This window comes from Hemiscyllium ocellatum, chromosome 19 (genome assembly GCF_020745735.1).
Source record: "Hemiscyllium ocellatum isolate sHemOce1 chromosome 19, sHemOce1.pat.X.cur, whole genome shotgun sequence".
NCBI lineage: Eukaryota > Metazoa > Chordata > Chondrichthyes > Orectolobiformes > Hemiscylliidae > Hemiscyllium > Hemiscyllium ocellatum.
In genome coordinates this window covers 77,712,169-77,732,494 of record NC_083419.1, presented here as the reverse complement: position 1 = coordinate 77,732,494, position 20,326 = coordinate 77,712,169, and positions in this window count along the sequence as shown.

The window sequence follows — 20,326 nt, the reverse complement described above, 5'->3', positions numbered from 1 at the left end:
ATTAGACACGTTGATATTGCTCGACCATACAATAAGATAATGGCTGATCTGTTTGTGGTTTCCGCAGCACGATTCTGTCTGCCCAAACTTTTTCTCCATTCACATGTCTGTCAAATGTTGAACAAAATCAACTTTGAATAAATGCAAACACCCAGACACAAACAAGCAAACTGTCCAAAGTCAAAATACACAAGCAGCACAATTCTGGAAGGCAACAGGCAGTTATCTATCAGTCTTGCCCCCATTCAATAAATTTTGCTGCAGTTTATTCTTTTTGATTTGTTCATGGAATGTGGGTATTGTTGAGAGGCCAATATCTATGGACCATATGTAATTACTCTGGAAGTGGTGGTGTTGAGATGCCAGCCTGGGATGACACTCTGGGGAAGAGAATTCCCATTTGAACAGACCCGTGAGAATTTATCGTTCCTGCTCCGACCAATGTTGGATGGTCAATGTTTATTTTTCCCGGCTCACGTCTCCTCTGGTTACAACAAATTTGAAGTGTAACTTAGGTCATTTTCTCGAAAAATGTGAGACACAGATTCACACAGGTACAGACACACACACCAACGCACATGGCTTAAGACGAAAAACAATAAAAGAAAGTTTCCAGAGTTTCATAATAGTTCAACCCATCACAAAAGGAGATGTGATAATGTGTCCCAACTGTTATTTTGTCTCCGAGGTTGTACTCCTCAAACAAGCTGCTGGTGTGAGACTTCTTCCTGGAACAGTTGGTTTGGCAGTATTTCCTTTCCTTCGAGCAGTGGAGCGATCCCCATGAATCCTGAACAGGAATCCTCAACGTTTGGTAAAGATGATTCGTGGATTTTTTACTCTCAAGTTTTGCTGTCAGGAGGTACAAAATAAGACAGAGGGAGGTAATAGACTGCGGTTTACGACAATAAGATCATCTGACATAGGAAGTGAAATTAGGCCATTGAGACCATCGAGTCTGATCCACCATTCAATTATGGCTGACAAGTTTCTGAACCAGATTTTCCTGCTTCTCCCTGTAAGCGTTGATCCCTTTGATACTCAAGACCTAACTATCTTCGCCTTAAATATCCTCAATGACCTGACCTCCCCTGCCTACTGTGAAAATGACTTCCATAGATTCTCCACTCTTTGGCTGAACACGTTTCTCCTTATCTCCGTTCTTAAAAGCGTTCCCTATTCTCTAAGGCTGTGTCCTTGCGTCCGAGAGTCTCTTACCAATGGAAGTCTTATCAACATCTACACTTTCCAGCCATTCAGAATTCTGTATGCTTCAAATAGATCCACCCCGCCCCCCCCAACCCACCCTTCTGATCTCCATCAAGAACAGACAGCGAGTCCACAAATGTTCTCATATGTTAAGCTTTTCATTCCTGGGGACATTCTCGTGAACATCGTGTGAACCCATTCCAAGGCCAGTACATCCTTCCTGAAATATGGAGCTCAAAACAGCGCACAATACTTCAAATCAGATCTGAGCAGAGCCTTATAGAGACTCAGAAGTGCATCCCTCTGTTCACATCCGTTCAAAATAAATGTCATCACTGCATTTCCCTCCCTAAATACACCCTCAACCAGTCTGTTTACGTTGAGAAAACCTTGGAATAAAACTTCCAAGTCCCCTTGCACTCCAGACGTCTGAATTTTCTGCCCATTTAGAAAGTAGATAGTGTTTGTAGTCTTCCTATCAAAATGCATGTTTCGTCAATATCCACTTTGTACTCCAGCTACCACTTCTGTGCCAATTATACTAACCTGCCCAAATACTTCATGAGCCTCTCTGCCTCTTCGCCGTTACCTGCTCCTATACATATCTTTGTATCATCTTAAAACGTTGCCAGAATGCTTTCAGTTCCTTCATCTGGATCGTTAATATATAAAGTAAAAAGTTGTGGTCTCAGCACTGTCCCTTATGGGATATCACTTTTCACTGACCGTCAACCTGGGATGGACACTTTTATCGACACTCTCTGCTTCCTTCCAGGCAGCCAAACATCTGTCCATGGCAGCGCATTGCCTCTAACACCATGGGCCTTTGCCTTACTCGGTAGCCTCCTGTCGGCACATTGTAAAAGACCTTCTGGAAGTCCAGGTGGATGATATCCATTGACTCTCCTGTTTTGAAGCTGCGCATTACGTCAGGCACGACTTGCCCTTGATGAAGCCAAGCTCACTTTGTTATACTTTACCATCCACATCCAAGTATTCAGAAATCTCATTCTTCACAATGGAATCCAGGACCTTACCCACAGCCAAGTTTAAATTAATCAGTCGATAATTTTACATCTTCTGCCTTACTCCTTTCTTAAACAGGTATACCATTTTAGCGATTTTTAGTCCTCTGGGAATCTCACTGATTCGAGAGATTCCTGAAAGATCAACACTAACGCTTCCACTGTCTCAACAGCAATCTCCCATAAACTCTAGAGTTTAGTCCATCTAGTCCAGATGAATTACTTACCTTCAGACCATTCATTTTTTCCAGCACCTTCTCTTTGGTGGTGACCACCTTACCCAGATTTGTCGACTTATACTTTTCAATTGTTGGGATAATATTTGTGTTTTCCACAGTAAAGACGGACCCGAAGAAATTATTCAGCTCCTCAACCATTTCTTTGTTCCACACTATCATCTCTCCTGTGTCAATTTCTCGCGATCAAGTACATATTTTTTACCTCTCGTTGGCACTTTATATATGGAAATAAGGTCTTAGAGTCTTTCTTCACGTTATTGGCTTACTTGTTTTCATATTTAATCTTCTCACTACTTATTTCTTTTTGTTGTTGCTCTCTGTTGGTCTATGCAAGTGCTACGACATGGCAGTGAACATGGCCGTTAATTAAACCAAGCACCCAGCAAAGCTCACCTCATCTCGTAATTTATTAGAATATGAGTGACAGAGAACTGCCAAATTTCACTATTTAAAGAAAATAACGTCAATTTATTTTTAAATATAAAAGCAAACATTACACAACAACTATTCATATACACACAACTGGTTATTATCTGCTTCTAACTCTATAACAATATCCTGCTCCAATAAGACACTTATGAAGATTACATCAATTTATTTTTAAAACCTCACAGAAGCTGCCGACCTCTGTGACGTCACTCATTTGGCTGATGAATTCTTTGAGACATCATATTTCTGTTTACTATGAATATATTTCATATGATAAAAATCTTTGCAAGAAAGTATTTCCTAATTTCTTGAAGTCCAAAATGGTTGATCCCCAGGCTTCTTCCGTCTCGATGACATCTGCTCTCTCCCCAATTTTCAAAATAAATTCATTTTCATATCCCCATCATCAGATCGACTCACTGGTTCGATGTTGGCAAAACAATAAATTCAAACTCAATTTGCTTTCAGTGACAGAGAAAGTGAAGGAAAGAGAGTGTTGCATAAAACAGTAAGAGTGGTGCATCAAGGGACATGTTCGGGGCTAGGTGCTATAACAGATATGCTGAGTGTGAGGAAGTAGAGGGACTATGGAGACACTAATCCTGGCAGGGCGAGGAAGGTTATTGATGCTTGTCCTGTATTGATGGGTCATCTCAGCGTCGGGGTATGCCTCCCCAATGTCTTGTCTACGTCTATCACGAATAACACTACAGAGCACATCCCTCAACCTGATCAGAATCAGTTTACATGGGACTTACAAACAGGAAGGAGGAACAAACTAAATGATTGCTAATGTTATGAAAAATAAATTCCGCAAGTGTAAATGAGAAAAGTTGAAGGTTATGTTCTGAACCAAACTAAAGAGCTGGGTATTTCTTATTTGGTGTTATGTGGTAGAAGGACTAATTACTAATCTTACTTTGAAACAGCTTTTGAGGATTAGTGACATTAATATGTTGCAATTTACACTGCGTCTGTATACAAAATGCAATTTTGGAACATTACACTCAAATATCATGGAAACCCGGTAGCTAGAGGGTCACGTGAATTGGAAAAATACAATATGACATTTAGTGTGACAAACAATGGTTGTTATTGATAGAAATACTGCAAAGTCTGAAAAATACATACACATCACTAAGTTACAAACAGCAAAGAGAGGGAAAGTGACCCAATGACGGTTAACATAAAATATTAAAGATTGTATTAAATCAAAAGAAGCAGCTTCACTTCAGAAGAATTCCAGATGTTGTGGAAACCGGAACATTCTGAGAGATTTACTTTTCCGAAAATAAGGAAGAATAAAGTGTTAAGGAAATCAAAACGAACATGAATACAAACAAGCAGGAAACACAAAGGCTGCTTATATCTACGATCCATACACCAAAGAAAATAAAAGCAAGAGCAACGTTCGGAAATTTGTAAGGTAGAGGAGGATTTATTGTGGGGAACAAGGAAATTGCAGAGAAACTAACCAGCTACTTTGCATCTGTCTTCCTGGAGAAAGCTCCTGGAAATCTCCATGTAAACCATGTGATCACAGGGGACTTGTGGAAGTAAATTCAAATCAGCAACCATGTAGTACTTGAAAATTGAGCTAGATTGGTGATTGCTAAGTCTGATGGGCCAGATATACTTCATATCAAAATATAATAAAACAGCATATTAATTGAAATGTCGGTAACTTTGTTTTAATCTTCTGTGGATTCTGCAAAGGCCATAAGCCATTGTAGATAACTCGAAGGTAGTAAACATAATCCAGCTATATACACAGGCAAGAAGAGATAATGTGGAGGACTGCAGACCAAGTATTTTGACATCTGTAGCGAAACAGTTAGAATCTATTATTTAAGATGTGATATTGGGTACTTAGAAATTAACAGCAGCATTGCGGGTAATCACTATCCATTTCTGACAGAAAAATCATACCTGAAAACCTTCGGAATTGTTTGTGCAGCATAGACAATAGACCAACAGTGGAAGTGGTGTATCTGGATTTTCAGAAGTCTTTCTATAAGAACTCACACAGTGAGTTCGTAAATGCAATTAATGTGAATAGTATTTGAAAGAATGCATGTAATTGTAAAGTTATAGCTAGGTTGGCCTTCTTTTTAGGGAATCGGAATGTAGATGTAAAGACATCATGAAGCAATTGCATAGAGTTTTGGTGAGAGAGTACCTCGAGTATTTGTGCAGTGTTGGTGACCTAATCAAAGAATGAGTATACTGATCACAGAGGACGTGCAATGGACATTCTCCACTTTAATCTCTCATATGACAAGATTTTCCGACGGGAAACTTGTATTGTGACCTTTCCAGTTTAAGCGAATGACAAGTGATCGCAGTGAAATTTACAAAATCAACGGAACATGTGACAAGGTGGAAATAAACAGGATGTTTCTCAGGCCTTCTACTCTATATTTATGTCAAATAATGGCAGGATAAGAGGTTGGCCATTTAAAACCATAATCAAGAGGAAATTCTTCACTCGGAGGAGAGTGACTAACACAGGGCCATGGAAGCCAGCTGGCAGGGGAAGATTAGGGAGAATTCCTCAATATTCTACACATATGTCAAGTGGATTAGAGCAACCAGTAAACAGGTAGGATATATTAGTGACTTATCAAGTTGCATTCAAATTCAACTTCGTAGAAGAAGGCTGTTTGTGTGACTTGAGACCAATGTCCCCTGGTGTATCGCAGAGAACAGTGCTGTGTCTCTTATTATTTGTGGTATTCATAAGTGATGTGAATATGAAGTGGGTAGGGGGAGTGTGATAAGTACGTTTGTGTTTGACACAAAAAATGGCCAGGTAGTTAGAAGTGCGGAGGAAGGACTTATGTTACAGGACGATGCAAATGGAATGGTCAGATGGGCAGATCAATGGCAGATGGAATGTAACCCTGATAAATATGAGGTGATGCACTTTGGAAGAATGAACCAGATAGGGGAGTACTCGATCGAATGGCAGCACACTAAGAAAGTCAGAGAGTGCTTCTCCACACATTCATGAATGTGACTGGTTATGATCATTGACGAGTTAGGCAGGACCGGAGGAATAGCCTTTGTTCATTTCGCCAAACACGATAAGAGGTATATGGCACTTTGGTAAGGCCAAAGTAAATACTGTGTGAAGTTCTGGTAGCCACATTACAGGAAGGATGTGATTGTGCTGGATGAGGTGAAGAGGAGATTCACTGAGATGTTCCCTGGGATGGAACATATGAGCTGTGGAATGGGGCTGGATAAGTTAGATTTGTTTCGTTTGGAGCAGAGAAAGTTGAGTGGATACGTAATTCAGGTTTAAGATGACAAGGAGCATGGATAGGTTGAATAAACAACAGCTGTTCTTTTTAGTCAAAGTGTCAGCTTCCTTACAGTCAGACACCAGGGATTGGAGAATACAGAACAGAGAAACATAACACAACTACTTCACTTCTGTCTTTAAAAAAACCATAAACCACACATTTACAGCAATAGGAGAAAATCTGAGACTGATGAGAAAAGTATAAAGTATGATATTAGTAAATAAACTAATTTGGAGAAATTGTTGGAGCTGAAAATAATGGACTTCAAAAAAAAATCAATCCACATTGATGAAATGAGAAACACATTTGAGAAACTGACTGGCAGATTAATTACAGAAAATCAACAAAGGCACTGAACTTGGATTTTCAGCAAGAGTTTTAATACTGTAACAAACCTAGTGTGCAAAGTAAAAGCACATGATATAGGGGATAATATATGGACACGGTGTCACAATGGGAGAACTGACACGAAACAGTGAGTAGGAATAAATGGATGCTTTTCAGTTTGAAAGGCTCCTGTAGCATCGCTATGATTGTTGCTTGGGCCTCAGATATTCACAATGCATCTCAACATCTCGTTGAGGGAATCAAATGCAAAGTTTCCAGGTCTGCTGGCAGAACTAGGATTTTGAAAGGTGAGGCATATGCGGAAAGAAAAACGTAAAGGAGATTGAGACAAATGGAGTGAATGAGTAAATATGTGGCAGATGAAGAGCAGTGTGGATATATGTGAGGTTGTCTTCTTTGTTCAGAACAATATAATGCCAGAAGAACATTTGAAAAGGGAGTGGTTGATAAATGAAGATCTATAAAGGGATCTAAACTTTCTTTGTTTTTGTTTGGACAGAACCCTGCGGTCCATGCAGGGCAGTGAGTTCTGAATACAAAAGCCAATACTGGGAATACTTTGGCACGCTGACCAGTGTACAGAGACCCACCAAGTGGAGAGCTGTAACATGGAAAAGGATCTGGATTTCCATGTACACCTGTCACTGAAAGCAATATTGCAGAAGCAGAAATCAGTTAGGAAGATAAAGGGTGTGTTGACCTTCATTTCAGGAGAATTTGATTCCATCGGTAAACGTGTCTTACTGCAGCTGTACACGGCCTTCGTGAGACCCCATCTCGGGCATTGTGCAGTGTTGTGTGCAGTTTTGGTCTTCCTACCTAATGAAGGACAAACCTGACATTGGGAGTTGCAGCAAATAATGACCAGACTGATCTCTGGGATGACAGGCTTGTGGTGTGAGAAGATTTTGGGGCACCTGGGCCTGAATTCCATGGGTTTCAGGAAACTGAGTGGGGATCTCAGTGAGGTATATTAAACTCTGACAGAGCGAGACAGATTGGCAGCAGGGACGATAATTCCCTTGGCTTGGGCTCCAAAAGTAGCGGTCACAGTATTAGTTACAGGCAGGTCACACTGCATTGAAATGAGAATCATTCTCTGCACTCAGTGACTGGTGAACCTGGGGAATTCACTTCCACGTAAGGTTGTGGAAGATAACTCACCAAAGACTAATATGGACGTCTAGACACTGAAGGGATGGGGAGAGAGCAGGAATACAGTGTGGAAATAAAGGGCCAGCGATCATGATATTGAATTGGGTAGCAAACTCGACACACCAAAGGGACTACTGCAGTTTCTATTTTATACCTTCACAAGGTTAATCACATTAATGGATGCGTACAGTGTGTAGGAAAAGTGTTTTGAGGAGATGTTCAGCCATTAACTAGGATGGGAGAGGCTCAATGTGCTGCATGGCCTATTCCATTCAAGATGTTTCCGTGCAGTCTGTGGGAACGCTCTGTAAATGTTGTCATAAACTCTCAGATGTTCGGAACGAGGTCTCTGCAGGGTCGACAGGACTGTGTTTCCCATTCACTTTTCCGATATTGAGACTGGAACTGGGTGTTCTGTACGGGTTTATCACTTAAGACTTCGGAGCAGTTTGATACAATGGAAAGTCTTGTTTGACCGTTTCAGAGACCATTGGAGAGTTTATTACATGTCTGTGAATGTGGAGTCACTTTCAGGCCAGACCAGGAAAACACAGGAGATTTGCTTTCTGAAAGGACATTGGCTTCAAGGTCACTGATACTGACACCAGATTAAAGATCTCGATATTTGATTAATTGTTTTTAACTTACACCAGCTGCCAGAGCATTAACCTGATCTGGATTATCAATCCAGTAACATTTCACAACAACACCATCTCCACATGGGGACCGATCAGAAACCACACTGAGCAGGTTATTTCTGTGCTGCTTGACAGCTCTGTCAAAATGAACTCCCAGTCGTGATGAAACTTAGCGCGTGGTAAATAGTCAGATTGTAATTATTCCCCTCTATGGGGACTGAATACAGCTGAATGATTTTCCACATTTTCAGGGAGATGTCAGAGTTACAGCTGGAATGAAACAGCTTCCAGAGGGGCACAGCTTGTTATACAGCACAAGTCTTCAATCCTCTTGCAGGAATGATGTTAGGGCCCATTGCCATTGTCATGTCTGCTGTGTTGAGCTGTTTCTTCATGTCACACACAGCGAGTCGAATTGGTTGAAGACTGATCTGTGGACATCATGATGAGGGTGAGTTGAATCATCGTCTCAACCCTCCTGGATAAGGAAGGTACAGATGCTATTTCCTTGGTTTTTACACTGATGTGCAGATGGGATGGGGATATTTGTGGAGCCCTCTTCACCATTTAGTTGTTTAATCGTCTATGGCAATTTTTGGCTGGATGCAGCAGGCTGCAGAACTTCAATCTGGGTGTGCTGACCTTGCGAGTATTTCTTCCTCTCTATCATATGATTCGGTTTAATTTGATTTGATATGATTTATTCTCGCATGTATCTGAGCGAAACTCTTTGTTTATACACAGTTCTGGCAGATCATTGTGGGTGTTGGAGCTGCCTAATTTTTAGTGACATGGAATGTCCGACATTTAAAAGTCTACTTGAACTGTCTGTTTTTGAAGAGCCACAAAATAGCCAGAATTAAAATAGAATGCTTCAGCATATTTGAAAATAGGGACTTTGAGAAGGGAATTATTCCAAGTAAAAGAAAGCATAATCGGATTCGCAAGATTCTGAAACATGCCAACATTGTGATAAAGGAAGTGTTTTGTTTTCAAAAATTGACGATTTGAAACAGAATGAAATAGTGAAATTGTACCACAAAAACTTTGAAGAATCACCACAATTTTATCTTATTCTGATCTCATTAAGGATGTGTTCAGCCACAAAAATAGCAACTCAAGTTATGTTTAAGAAGCTAGCTGTGCCTTTGAAACTATTTACAGTAGTCATTAGTTCTCATTGAAGATTTGGTAAGTAATCATGAAAAGAGATTTCATCGTAATTTTAAAACCTGAGACAAATGCCTGGCAGCTCTTGTCTAACAAAACAGGTTTACAGTAGAAACAAAAATAAGATTAAGAGTTTTGTAACAGAATCAACTTTTTAATTTAAAATGTGGTAGTGAAATTTGATGAGAGATAGCTTGCCCAATGGAGAATAGCATTCATGCAATCCTTCGAGGCAAACAATGAGGGGCATGACTAAAAGGCGCACAGCCACAAACTTTGGAATGCATTATAGAAAGATCCCAATGCCGAGAGATATCAAAAATCGTTAAGCATCGTAACAAATAAGACCCTAGGGCTTTTCAAAATAGTGTCCATCACTGATCAATAGCTTTACGAGTTTGTATCCGCAGAAGGGCAGTGGAAAGACACCGACAATGACGTGTTTGCACATTGCAACACCGTACGCATCAACATACAGCATTTTTGCTGTAAAATCAAAGTGTATCATTGATCTCTCTTCTGAGTTGAGCTGAGGATTAAGGAAATGATTGTATTTTCATGTCAAAGCCAAATTCGAGGAGGATCTTTTTGGCATTCTCCATGCAATAACCGGTTTTTGTCTGAATTAAAGTCCACTCCGTGCCTGTGTCCAGTCAGCCTCCAGAGTCTTTGTCCCTAGCTGGGGAATCTCGTTCCTACAACAAGCAAGGACATACCGATCAGAGGGTAAAGGAAAAAGAGACTGAGGCATACAGGCAAAACCAAGAAGAGGATACAATAGGCAAAGTTAACAGAAGCAAGATCGGCATTATTTGAAGTTAGAGAGTCCTATCCTCTATATAATAATAGCTGGGAAGATGCTGTTCATGAGCCGCTGGTTTGTATGTTCAAGCTGCTGCATTATCTGACTAATGGAAGAGATTGCAGGAAATCCAGGGTGCGATTTGTCTTTGATAATGTTGTCAGCCTTTCTGTGGCAGCGAGCCGTGTAAATGGAGACAAAAGATGGGAGGTTGGTTTCCGTGATGGCATGGGCTATGCACATAACTTTCTGTCATTTCTCTTGCTGTCCTGGGCTGGGCTGTTGCTATGCCAGGTTATTATGCACCTGAATGGTCTGATCTCAGTGGTGCATTTGTAGAAATTTATGAGTGTCCTTATGGACATGTCAAATTTCCTGAGCTGCTGGAGAAAGAAAAGGCGTTGCTCTGCCATCTCTACTGTCAGATCTACATGGGAAATCCAGGACAGGATGTCGGTTATCGTCACTCCTAGGAACTTAATGCTGTCCATCCTTTCAACTTCAGTTCCATTGATGCAGATGGGGGCATGTCCACCTCATTTCTTTCTGAAGTTATTGATCAGTTGGTGAGTTTTGCTGACGTTGAAACAGAAGTTGTACACATTGCACCACATCACCAAACTCTCTATTTCCGTTCTGCATTTTGACTTGCCATCATTACATATCTGTTCTACCACATGGTGTCATCACTGAACATGTAGATGACGTTCGATCTGAATTTGGCAATTCAGTCATGGGTGTTCATGGAGTGTAGTAGGCGGCTGAGGATACATCCACTGGGATTTCAGTGTTGAATGTTATTGTGCAAGAGGCACAGTTACATATCTTCTCTGGGCCAGAAACCTGAGGATCCAATTGCAGAGGGTGGAGCCAAGACTGAGGTGAGTGGGTTTTGTGATCTGTCTGAAGGGAATTATGGTGTTGAAGGTGGAGCTATAATCAATGAGCAGGAATCTGACGTAGGTGTCCTTGTTCTCCAGATATTCCGGGGATATCATTCCTGCAATGGATCCATTCCACAAGTAGGAAAATTAGAGTAACAGAGTCAGAGAGATGTGCAGCATGGAAACAGACCCTTTGGTCCAACAAGTCCATGCCTACCAGATATCCCAACCCAATCTAGTCCCATCTGTCAACACCTGACCCATATCCTCCAAACCCTTCCTATTCATATACCCATCAAATGCTTCTTAAATGTGGCAATTGTACCAGCCTCCACCACATCCTCTGGCAGCTCATTCAATACACGAACCACCCTCTGTGTGAAAACGTTTCCCCTTCGGTCTCTTTTCTATCTTTTCCCTCTCACGCTACACCTATGCCCTCTAGTTCTGAACTCCACGCCTCGGGGAAACCACTTTGCCTATTTATCTTATCTATGCCTCTCATAATTTTGTAAATCTATATAAGGTCACCCCTCAGCCTTCGACGCTCCAGGGAAAACAGCCCCAGCCTGTTCAGCCTCTCCCTCTAACTCAGATCCTTCAATCCTGGCAAATTCCTTGCAAATCTTTTCTGAACCCTTTCAAGTTTCCGATAAGAAGGAGACCAGAATTGTACACAATATTCCAACAGTGGCCTAACCAATGTCCTGAAAAGCGGCAACATGACCTCCCAACTACTGTACTCAATACTCTGACCAATAAAGGAAAGCATACCAAACGCCTTCTTCACTATTCCATCTACATGCGACTTCACTTTCAAGGAGCTATGAACCTGCACTCCAAGATCTCTTTGTTCAGCAACACTCCCGAGGACCTCACCATAACGTGCATAAGTCCTGCTAAGATTTGCTTACCCAAAATGTAGCACCTCGCATTTAGCTGAATTAAACTCCATCTGCCATTTCTCAGCCCATTGCCCCATCTGGTCAAGATTCTGTTGTAATCTGAAGTAACCCTCTTTACTGTCCACTACCCCTCCTATTTTGGTGTAATCTGCACACTTAGGAACTGTACCTCTTATGCTCGCATCCAAATAATTTATGTAAATGGCAAAAATTAGAGGGCCCAGTACCGAACCTTGTGGCACTCCACTGGTCAAAGGCCTCCAGTCTGAAAAACAACCCTCCACCACCACCCTCTGTTTTCAACCTTTGAGCCACTTCTGTATCCAAATGGCTAGTTTCCCCTGTATTCCATGAGATCTGACCTCGCTAATCAGTCTCTCATTGGGAACCTTGTCGAACGCCTTACTGAAATCCATATAGATCACATCTACAGCTCTGCCCTCATCAATCTTCTTTGTTACTTCATCAAAAAACTCAATAAAGTTTGTGATACATGATTTCACGCTCACAAAGGCATGTTGACTATCGCGAATTAGTCCTTGCCTTTCCAAATACTTGGACATCCTGTCCCTCAGGATTCCCTCCAACAACTTGCCCACCACCGAGGTCAGGCTCCCTGGTCTATAGTTCCCTGGCTTGTCCTTACCATCCTTCTTAAACTGTTGCACCACGTTTGTCAACCTCCAGTCTTCTGGCACTTCACCTGTGACCATCGATGATACAAATATCTCAGCAGGAGGCGCAGCAATCACTTCTCTAGCTTCCCACAGATCTCTTGGTTACACCTGATCAGGTCCTGGGGCTTTATCCACCTTTAACCGTTTCAAGACATCCAGCACTTCCTCCTCTGTAATCTGGACATTTTGCAAGATGTCACCACCTATTTCCCGACAGTCTATATCTTCCATATCCTTTTCCACAGTAATTACTGATGCAAAATATTGATTTAGTGTCTCCCTCATTTTTTGTGGCTCCACACAAACGGCGAACTTGCTGATCTTTGAGGGGTACTACGCTCTCCCTAGTTGCCCTTTTGTCTTTAATATATTTTTAAAAGCCCTTTGGATTCTACTTAATTCTATTTGCCAAAGATATCCCATGTCCCCGTTTTGCCCTCCCGATTTCCCTCTTAAGTATACTCCTACTTTATTTATACTCTTCTAAGTGTTCACTCGATCTATCCTGTCTGTACCTCACATATGTTTCCTTCTTTTTCTTAACAAAACCCTCAGTTTCTTTAGTCATCCAGCATTCCCTATGCCTACCAGCCTTCCCTTTCACCCTGACAGGAATATACTTTCTCTGGATTCTTGCTATCTCATCACTGAAGGCTTCCCATTTTCCAGCCATCCCTTTACCTGCGAACATCTGCCTCCAATCGGCTTTTGAAAGTTCTTGCCTTACACCGTCAAAATTGGCCTTTCTCCGATTTAGAACATTGTCGGGGATCGAGGCAGGCTGGGAGACTCGAACTGATTTGTGCCATGACTAGTCTGTCGAAGCACTTCACCACGAACCCCCACCCCCCTCAGTCTCCTGCGCTCGAAAGGGAAATGTCCCAGCTTATCCAACCTCTCCCTATGACTAAGACTCGTGAGCCCTGGCAAACTCCTTGTGAAGTTCCAGTTTATTACCATCCTTCCAATAGCAAGGTTACCAAAACTGAACACAATGTTAAACTTGGAACTATTTGCAACTGTAAGTTTTACTCTGCTGCAAATGATTATACTGTCGTAATATTGTTTTAATATTTGTGTTATTCTGAAATTTTATTATTCATTAAATCCTCAGGTGGCAATCCCCTCGGGTGAACGTCCTGTTGACTGCTTGAATTTGAATCAAATTAATTTGTTTCGACACATATTTTGAGGCCACTGCATATGAGAGAATAGGAAGAGATGATAGATGTTTGTGCAATGTGTGTCCTTGCTGGACCAGCTTGCCTCTCCAGGCACCTGAAGCTATTATTGAGGGTCAGAGTGCCTCAGAATTGTTACATATTAGAAGAAAGCTATTCAGCCCATTGTAGGTCCGTGAACACAGAACATTTTCCACGTATGGAGTCACATATTACGAGGGGGCATAGCTTTAATTTAAGGGGTGGTAGGTATAGGACCGATGTTAGGGTTAAATTCTTTACTCAGAGAGTCGTGAGTTCTTGGAATGCCCTGCCAGTAACAGTGCTGGACTCTCCCTTTTTATGGGCATTAAAACGGGCATTGGATAGGCATATGGAGAAAAGTGGGCTAGTGTAGGTTAGCTGGGCTTGGATCGGCGCAACATCGAAGGCCGAAGGGCCTGTACTGCGCTGTATTTTTTCTATGTTCTATTACAGCTCACTACTTGCAACATCCTTCAGCACTGCCAACAGCTCTACTGACTTTACTGTCAACAGTAAATTTACTAACTCATCCTTCTATAACCTCATTAAGGCCATTTACAAAAGGACAAATAACATTCTTCCCAAAGCAGATCCTTGCAATACACCACTAGCAACTAATCTTCAGGATGAACATTCCACATCAACTATCACCCTCCCCCCCCCCGCCCACCCCGGTCTTCTTTCAGCTAGCCATTTTCTGATCCAAACCGCTAAATCACCCTCAATTCCACGTCTCCGTATTTTCTGGGAGAAAGTACGTATTGCAGATGTTTGAGAGCAGAGTCGAGAGTGTGTCGTTGGAAAAGCACAGCAGGTCAGGAAGCATCTGAGGATCTAAGAGAAATGAAGACTGCAGATGCTGGAAAACAGAAAACTGATTACTGATGAAGGGGTTACGTTTGAAACAATGACTCTCCTACTCCTTGTACGCTGCCTCATGTGTTCTGCTTTTACAACACCATACGCTCCATATTTTCTGCAGTAACCTACCATGGAGGACCTTTTAAAATGCTTTACTGAAATCCATATAGCCCACTTTACCCTCATCTACCTATTTGGTCACCATTTCAATGAACTGAGCAAGATTTGTGAGGCATGGCATACCCTTCACAAAATCTTGTTGACTATCCATAATCAAATGATTCCTTTCTAGATGATAATAAATCCTATCTCTTAAAATCCTTTCCAACACTTTACTTACAACCAAAGTAATCCAGGTATATAATTACCAGGGTTGCGTCCCCACCATTTCCTGAACAAGGGGACAACAATTGCTGTCTTCCAGTCTTCTGGAACTATTCCTGTGGATAATGGCGATGTAGTTGTGTAATTTCCTTCCCAGCTTCTCAGAGAATACTAGGATAAATACCACCTGGCCCAGGGGTCTTATTCTATTTTCATACATTCCATAATTGATGACATATCCTCCTTACGAAATTCAATCCCGTCTAGACTAACAGCCTGTATCTCAGTAGTGGCCTCGAAAGTACTGTCTTTTCCAATTGTGAATATTGATTCAAATATTTACTTCGAGCCTGTCCGTTCTCCTCAGACTCCACAACCAACTTCACACTACTGTCCTTGATTGGCCCTAATCTTCATTTTATAATTCTTTTATTCATGACATACCGAGAGAAAACTTGAGGGTTTTCCTGGATCCTACTTGCTGAAAAATTCTCATGCTCACTCCTGGCTCTTCTTAGCTCTTTCTATAATTCCTTCCAGGCTAACTTGAAACTCTCAAGCATCCGAACTAAGCCTTCACGTTTCATCTTTGCATAAGCCTCCTTCTTCCTCTTGACAAGAGATTCAACTTCTTCAGTCTAGCACCTTTAGTCTACTAATTCCTCCTTTCCTGACATGTAGAAAACTGATCAAGGACACACAGTAGCTGTTGTTTGAAAAAAAAATCCATATTTGAATTGTGCCCATCCCTCCAGTTTCTTTCCCCATCCTATGCATCCCAAAACCTTTCCTAATCGCATCATAATTCCCTCTCCCTCAGCTTTAACTCTTGCCCTGAAGTATACACCTGTCCCTTTCCATCGCTAAGGTAAACACAACTGAATTGTGGTCACTATCTCCAAAGTGTTCACCTACCTTCAAAGCTAACACTGGGTCTGGTTCATTGCCCAGTATCAAATCCAATTTAGCCTCGTCCCTTTTTGGTCAATCTACATACTGTGTCAGGAAACCATTCTGCACATATTGGACAAAAACTGACGCATACACAGTAATTGAACTGTACAATTTCTGGTCAATATTTGAAAAGTTACAGACCTTCATAACAACTCACCCGTTAATTTCATTCCTATCCAGTATCATCTTTTTAATCCTTCCCTCTAGATCTCTGGAACTTTTCAGAGGGCTATACAGAACTGTTAACAGGGTGACCTTTCCTTTCCTGTTTCTAACCTCTTCCCACACTACCTCAGGAGGCGAGTCCTCATCAAACATCCTTTCTGCCACCGTAATACTGCCTTTGATTAACAATGCCACCCCGCCCCCCCCCCCCCCCCCCCCCACGTTTAGTAGGCTCCTTGTTCTTAACGAAGCAACTAAACCTCGGAAGCTACAAAAATCGTTCCTGTCCCTGCTCGATCCATTTTTCCAAAATGGTCGCAACATCAAGCTGTGCAACTGCAGAATTTGGAAACAAGGAGTGGTTGGAGGGATGTTGAAGGAGGGTAAGTTGGATAGATCAGAAGACAGCATGAGGGGAGATAGACAGGAACAGACAGAAGTTTTATTCAGAAATTCTCACGGACTGCAAGGCCTTTATCTGGTGCCATATACTGAGAGCACTGTGCGGATACTGGCTGTGGTCCCAGACCATTTATTTTCAATAGTATCACAGAGCTGAGTTGCTGACAGTTAACCAGAGTCCAAAAGGCCAAGCGATTCTCGTTTTTTTGCAATGAAAATGTGGTTTAATTTAAATAGACTGGGTGAACAGCAGCAGGAACTGAGATCGCCCCTCGATACTGAAACACTGCGCCACAGAACCTGAATGAGACGCATCACCAACAGATGGGAAATCAGCATTTCAGCTGTGGACAAATAATGATTGATAAAGATTGGACATCACTTCTTTGGTTCTGTACACACATTTCAATTTCTATAGCTCAATGTCATGAGTGTACCTTATGTCTTTGTACTTTCCATAGCAAAGTATGGGCCGAAAGTCATTTGGTCCCGATATTCTGTGTGTGATAAACAAATTTCAGTCCTCATTCCTCACTTTAGATGTATCCTTGAATCTGTTATTCATGTAAGTTATAAAGAGTAACATTCCAATACTCAAGTTTGGGGAATATTACTGTCCCTCCCTCCAGTCTGAACTGCCATGTCCCCCAATTCTCTTTGTTTTCTGTCTCCTCCACAATGCCATAATCACACTGTAATTGAAGTCCTGTAAATGACACTGCCTCACAGTTCATTAACGTCGATATCATCAATAGCACAGTCCTCATCTGCCTTCTCTGATCCTGGAATAACAAACTGAATTGCAATTGTCACGTACAAGTCTCTGTTAACGTATCCATGCCATTTGTCCGTTATAACCCCACGTTCCTCTCAGATGATGAACTATAAAAAATGTTACAACGTTTTATTGAAATTATAATGCTTGATCACTAATTCGAGAATATAGTTTCCATTAATAAACTGAGAAGCATGTTTACATTCTGATAAACTTTTGGCATGACTTCTATTTCAAAGGCAGATTGAATTGTTACACTTAATTGATCCACCAGCCTCAAGATTTGTTCCATCAGTCATGCAGAATGCGAAAGTTTTGATCATTGTTTCGAATTTTAATAAAACAGTATTGAATTGAAAGGTGTTGGCTGGAGCTATTTGTTCAGTGACTGTGATTGATGTCAGTCTCCGGGAATCGTAAATATGTCACTGGGGGGTTTGCCTCTTCTATTAATTAGGGACTCGGTTCAATGTATGGGCGGGAGCTTCACTGACTGGACTAACAGGGATCAGCAGCTCGAGAGACAGGAGGAGAAGAGATCAGAATCTGAGAACATTAGATTGGAATGTTCCAACAGTCGATCAGAATCTGCGATCATTTGACTGGAATGTTCCACCAATGGATCAGAATATGAGAATATTAGACTGGAATTTGCTGACAATGGATCAGAATCGGAGAACATTCGACTGGAATATTACAATTACTGTCAGGAGTTTATTTTTGGATCTTTACTACTTTTCTCAGAGTGATATTCACCTCCATCAGCATCTCTGGTGACTACTTTATTCGTGCTGACGTACAGATGTTACGAACTTCTAAATTCCATATCATCCACAGTTTAGCTAGAAGTAATGGCTTTTTTATGTCACAGGAAAGAAGCTGAGGCAGCTAAGTGAGGGAACCGAATTATTGTGATCAACCTTGAGAGTGTTGTTGAAATAGTATTTGGGGTAATGTGGACAGATTTTCTCTCTGTTTAAAGGAATAATCCTCTTGGCAGATAGAATATAAAGGTGTTTCAAAAGTCATATTGTTTGGATGATTGTCCCATCAGGTGTGCATGAGGATTAATCTGCAGCGTTTTGAGGAAATAAGACGTGATTGCATTGAACTTTAAAGGGATAGACAATCACTCATTATATTCCAAACAGACCCTGATACGATGATAAATTTCATGGCCTTCTTATTACTTGTGTACATGTTTTTCAATAGTTTAAAAGCCTCTTGGAACGCCCCACTCACCCCACGTCACTCCCCATTTTGATTGAGAGAGGGAGAGAAAGAGAGTGCCAGTCTTTGACTAACCTCCAACACTCATTATGAACGTCATGTTATGCACAATCCCGACAGGACCCACAATACCTTCATGCTAAAACAGTTAACTAATCCCACCAGCTTCCGACCTCCATGGAGAACATGGGTCGGTGATGGAAGATGTCTCATTGAGACTTAGCACAAAACATCTGGCTTCCTTCCTTCCTGCTGGCAAACCACGGGAAAGTATCATGTGTTGCACAAGCAACGGAGCAACGAGGAATATCGTGAGCCGTATGTGAGTGCTTCTCTGCTTCATTGGTTATTCCTGTATAAGTGTATTGAGGAGCTGAATCGGCCGCCTCCTCGTTCCATAGAACTGGTTCAAGGGTCTGATTGGGCTGTGCCTGTTCCTGTGTAACAGCTCAATGTACTGACCAGACCACTTCTCTTCCTGGAGGAGAGTGAGCAGGATTGAATGGGCTATACCTCTTCTTGTTCTGTCATTTCTTTGGAATGAATGGCTTCCCCACATCCGTGTGTAATTAACTTGAAGTGCTGAATGAGACCTTATTTTAACTGTGGAAATGTGAAGTGTCTGACAGCGCTGTTACATGAATGTAAACGACACTTTAACAGCACAAACGTGGATGCTGTCCAGGTCTTGCTGCACATGGACACAGAGACTGGTTCAGGAGCTGAAGGGTGACAAAATGTTCTGAACGTTGTGTGATCTTCAGTGATCACCCCACCTCTGGTCTCATGATGGATGGGGGTGGGAATGCCAATGGTGCGGGTGTGTATATGTCGACTAAGGAGCTGAAGATGTTTCTGCTGAGGAAGTTGATCTGAGGATCTCTTGAAGAGATGTCCTGGGACTGAGAGGATTGTCAGCCAACTCCCACAAACATCCTCCTTTGTGCTCTGAAATACTCCAAACAATGAGGAGGTTACGTCTGATTACCATACAGCTCAAATAATTAGGTAGTCCCAATGACATTCTCAGTCAAATACTGCCTTGATATTAAGGGCATTCACTCTTTCCTGAGCCCCAGTGTTCACCTCCTGTTTATATCAATAAGGGACAGCGTATTTACAGGGAGCGTTGTCCGCTCATAGAGGGTAATCACTGTCTGGAATTTTCTGGGCTAGAGAGTTAAGGGAACTACATCACTGAAACTATTCAAAGTGGAGGTAGATGGATAGTTAACCTGTCAGAGAGCAGAGGGGTGTAACGAATTGGGCATTACAGTGGAGCTAATGTTAATAGTAGATCAGCCATTATTGTATAAAATGGCTTGACTGTCCGAATTACATGATCCTGTTCCTTATGTTCTCATTTTCTTTAATTGCAAAGTAAATGGTTGTAATTTTCCTGGACCTTCTGTTATTGAATGCTGCAATCAGAAAGAGCAAATCATTTTGAGTCATCTCTGAGTGAGGTTTGGGGGCTTTATTCATGATGAATCTTGGTCTAGCCTATGACCAACAAGTGAAGCACAAGTTTCAAAGAGACCAGAGATATCTTTCGAACCCAGCCTAGGTTTCCAAATAAGATGTTTCAATCCGTACCAATCTGTGTGTGATCGTAGTGAGG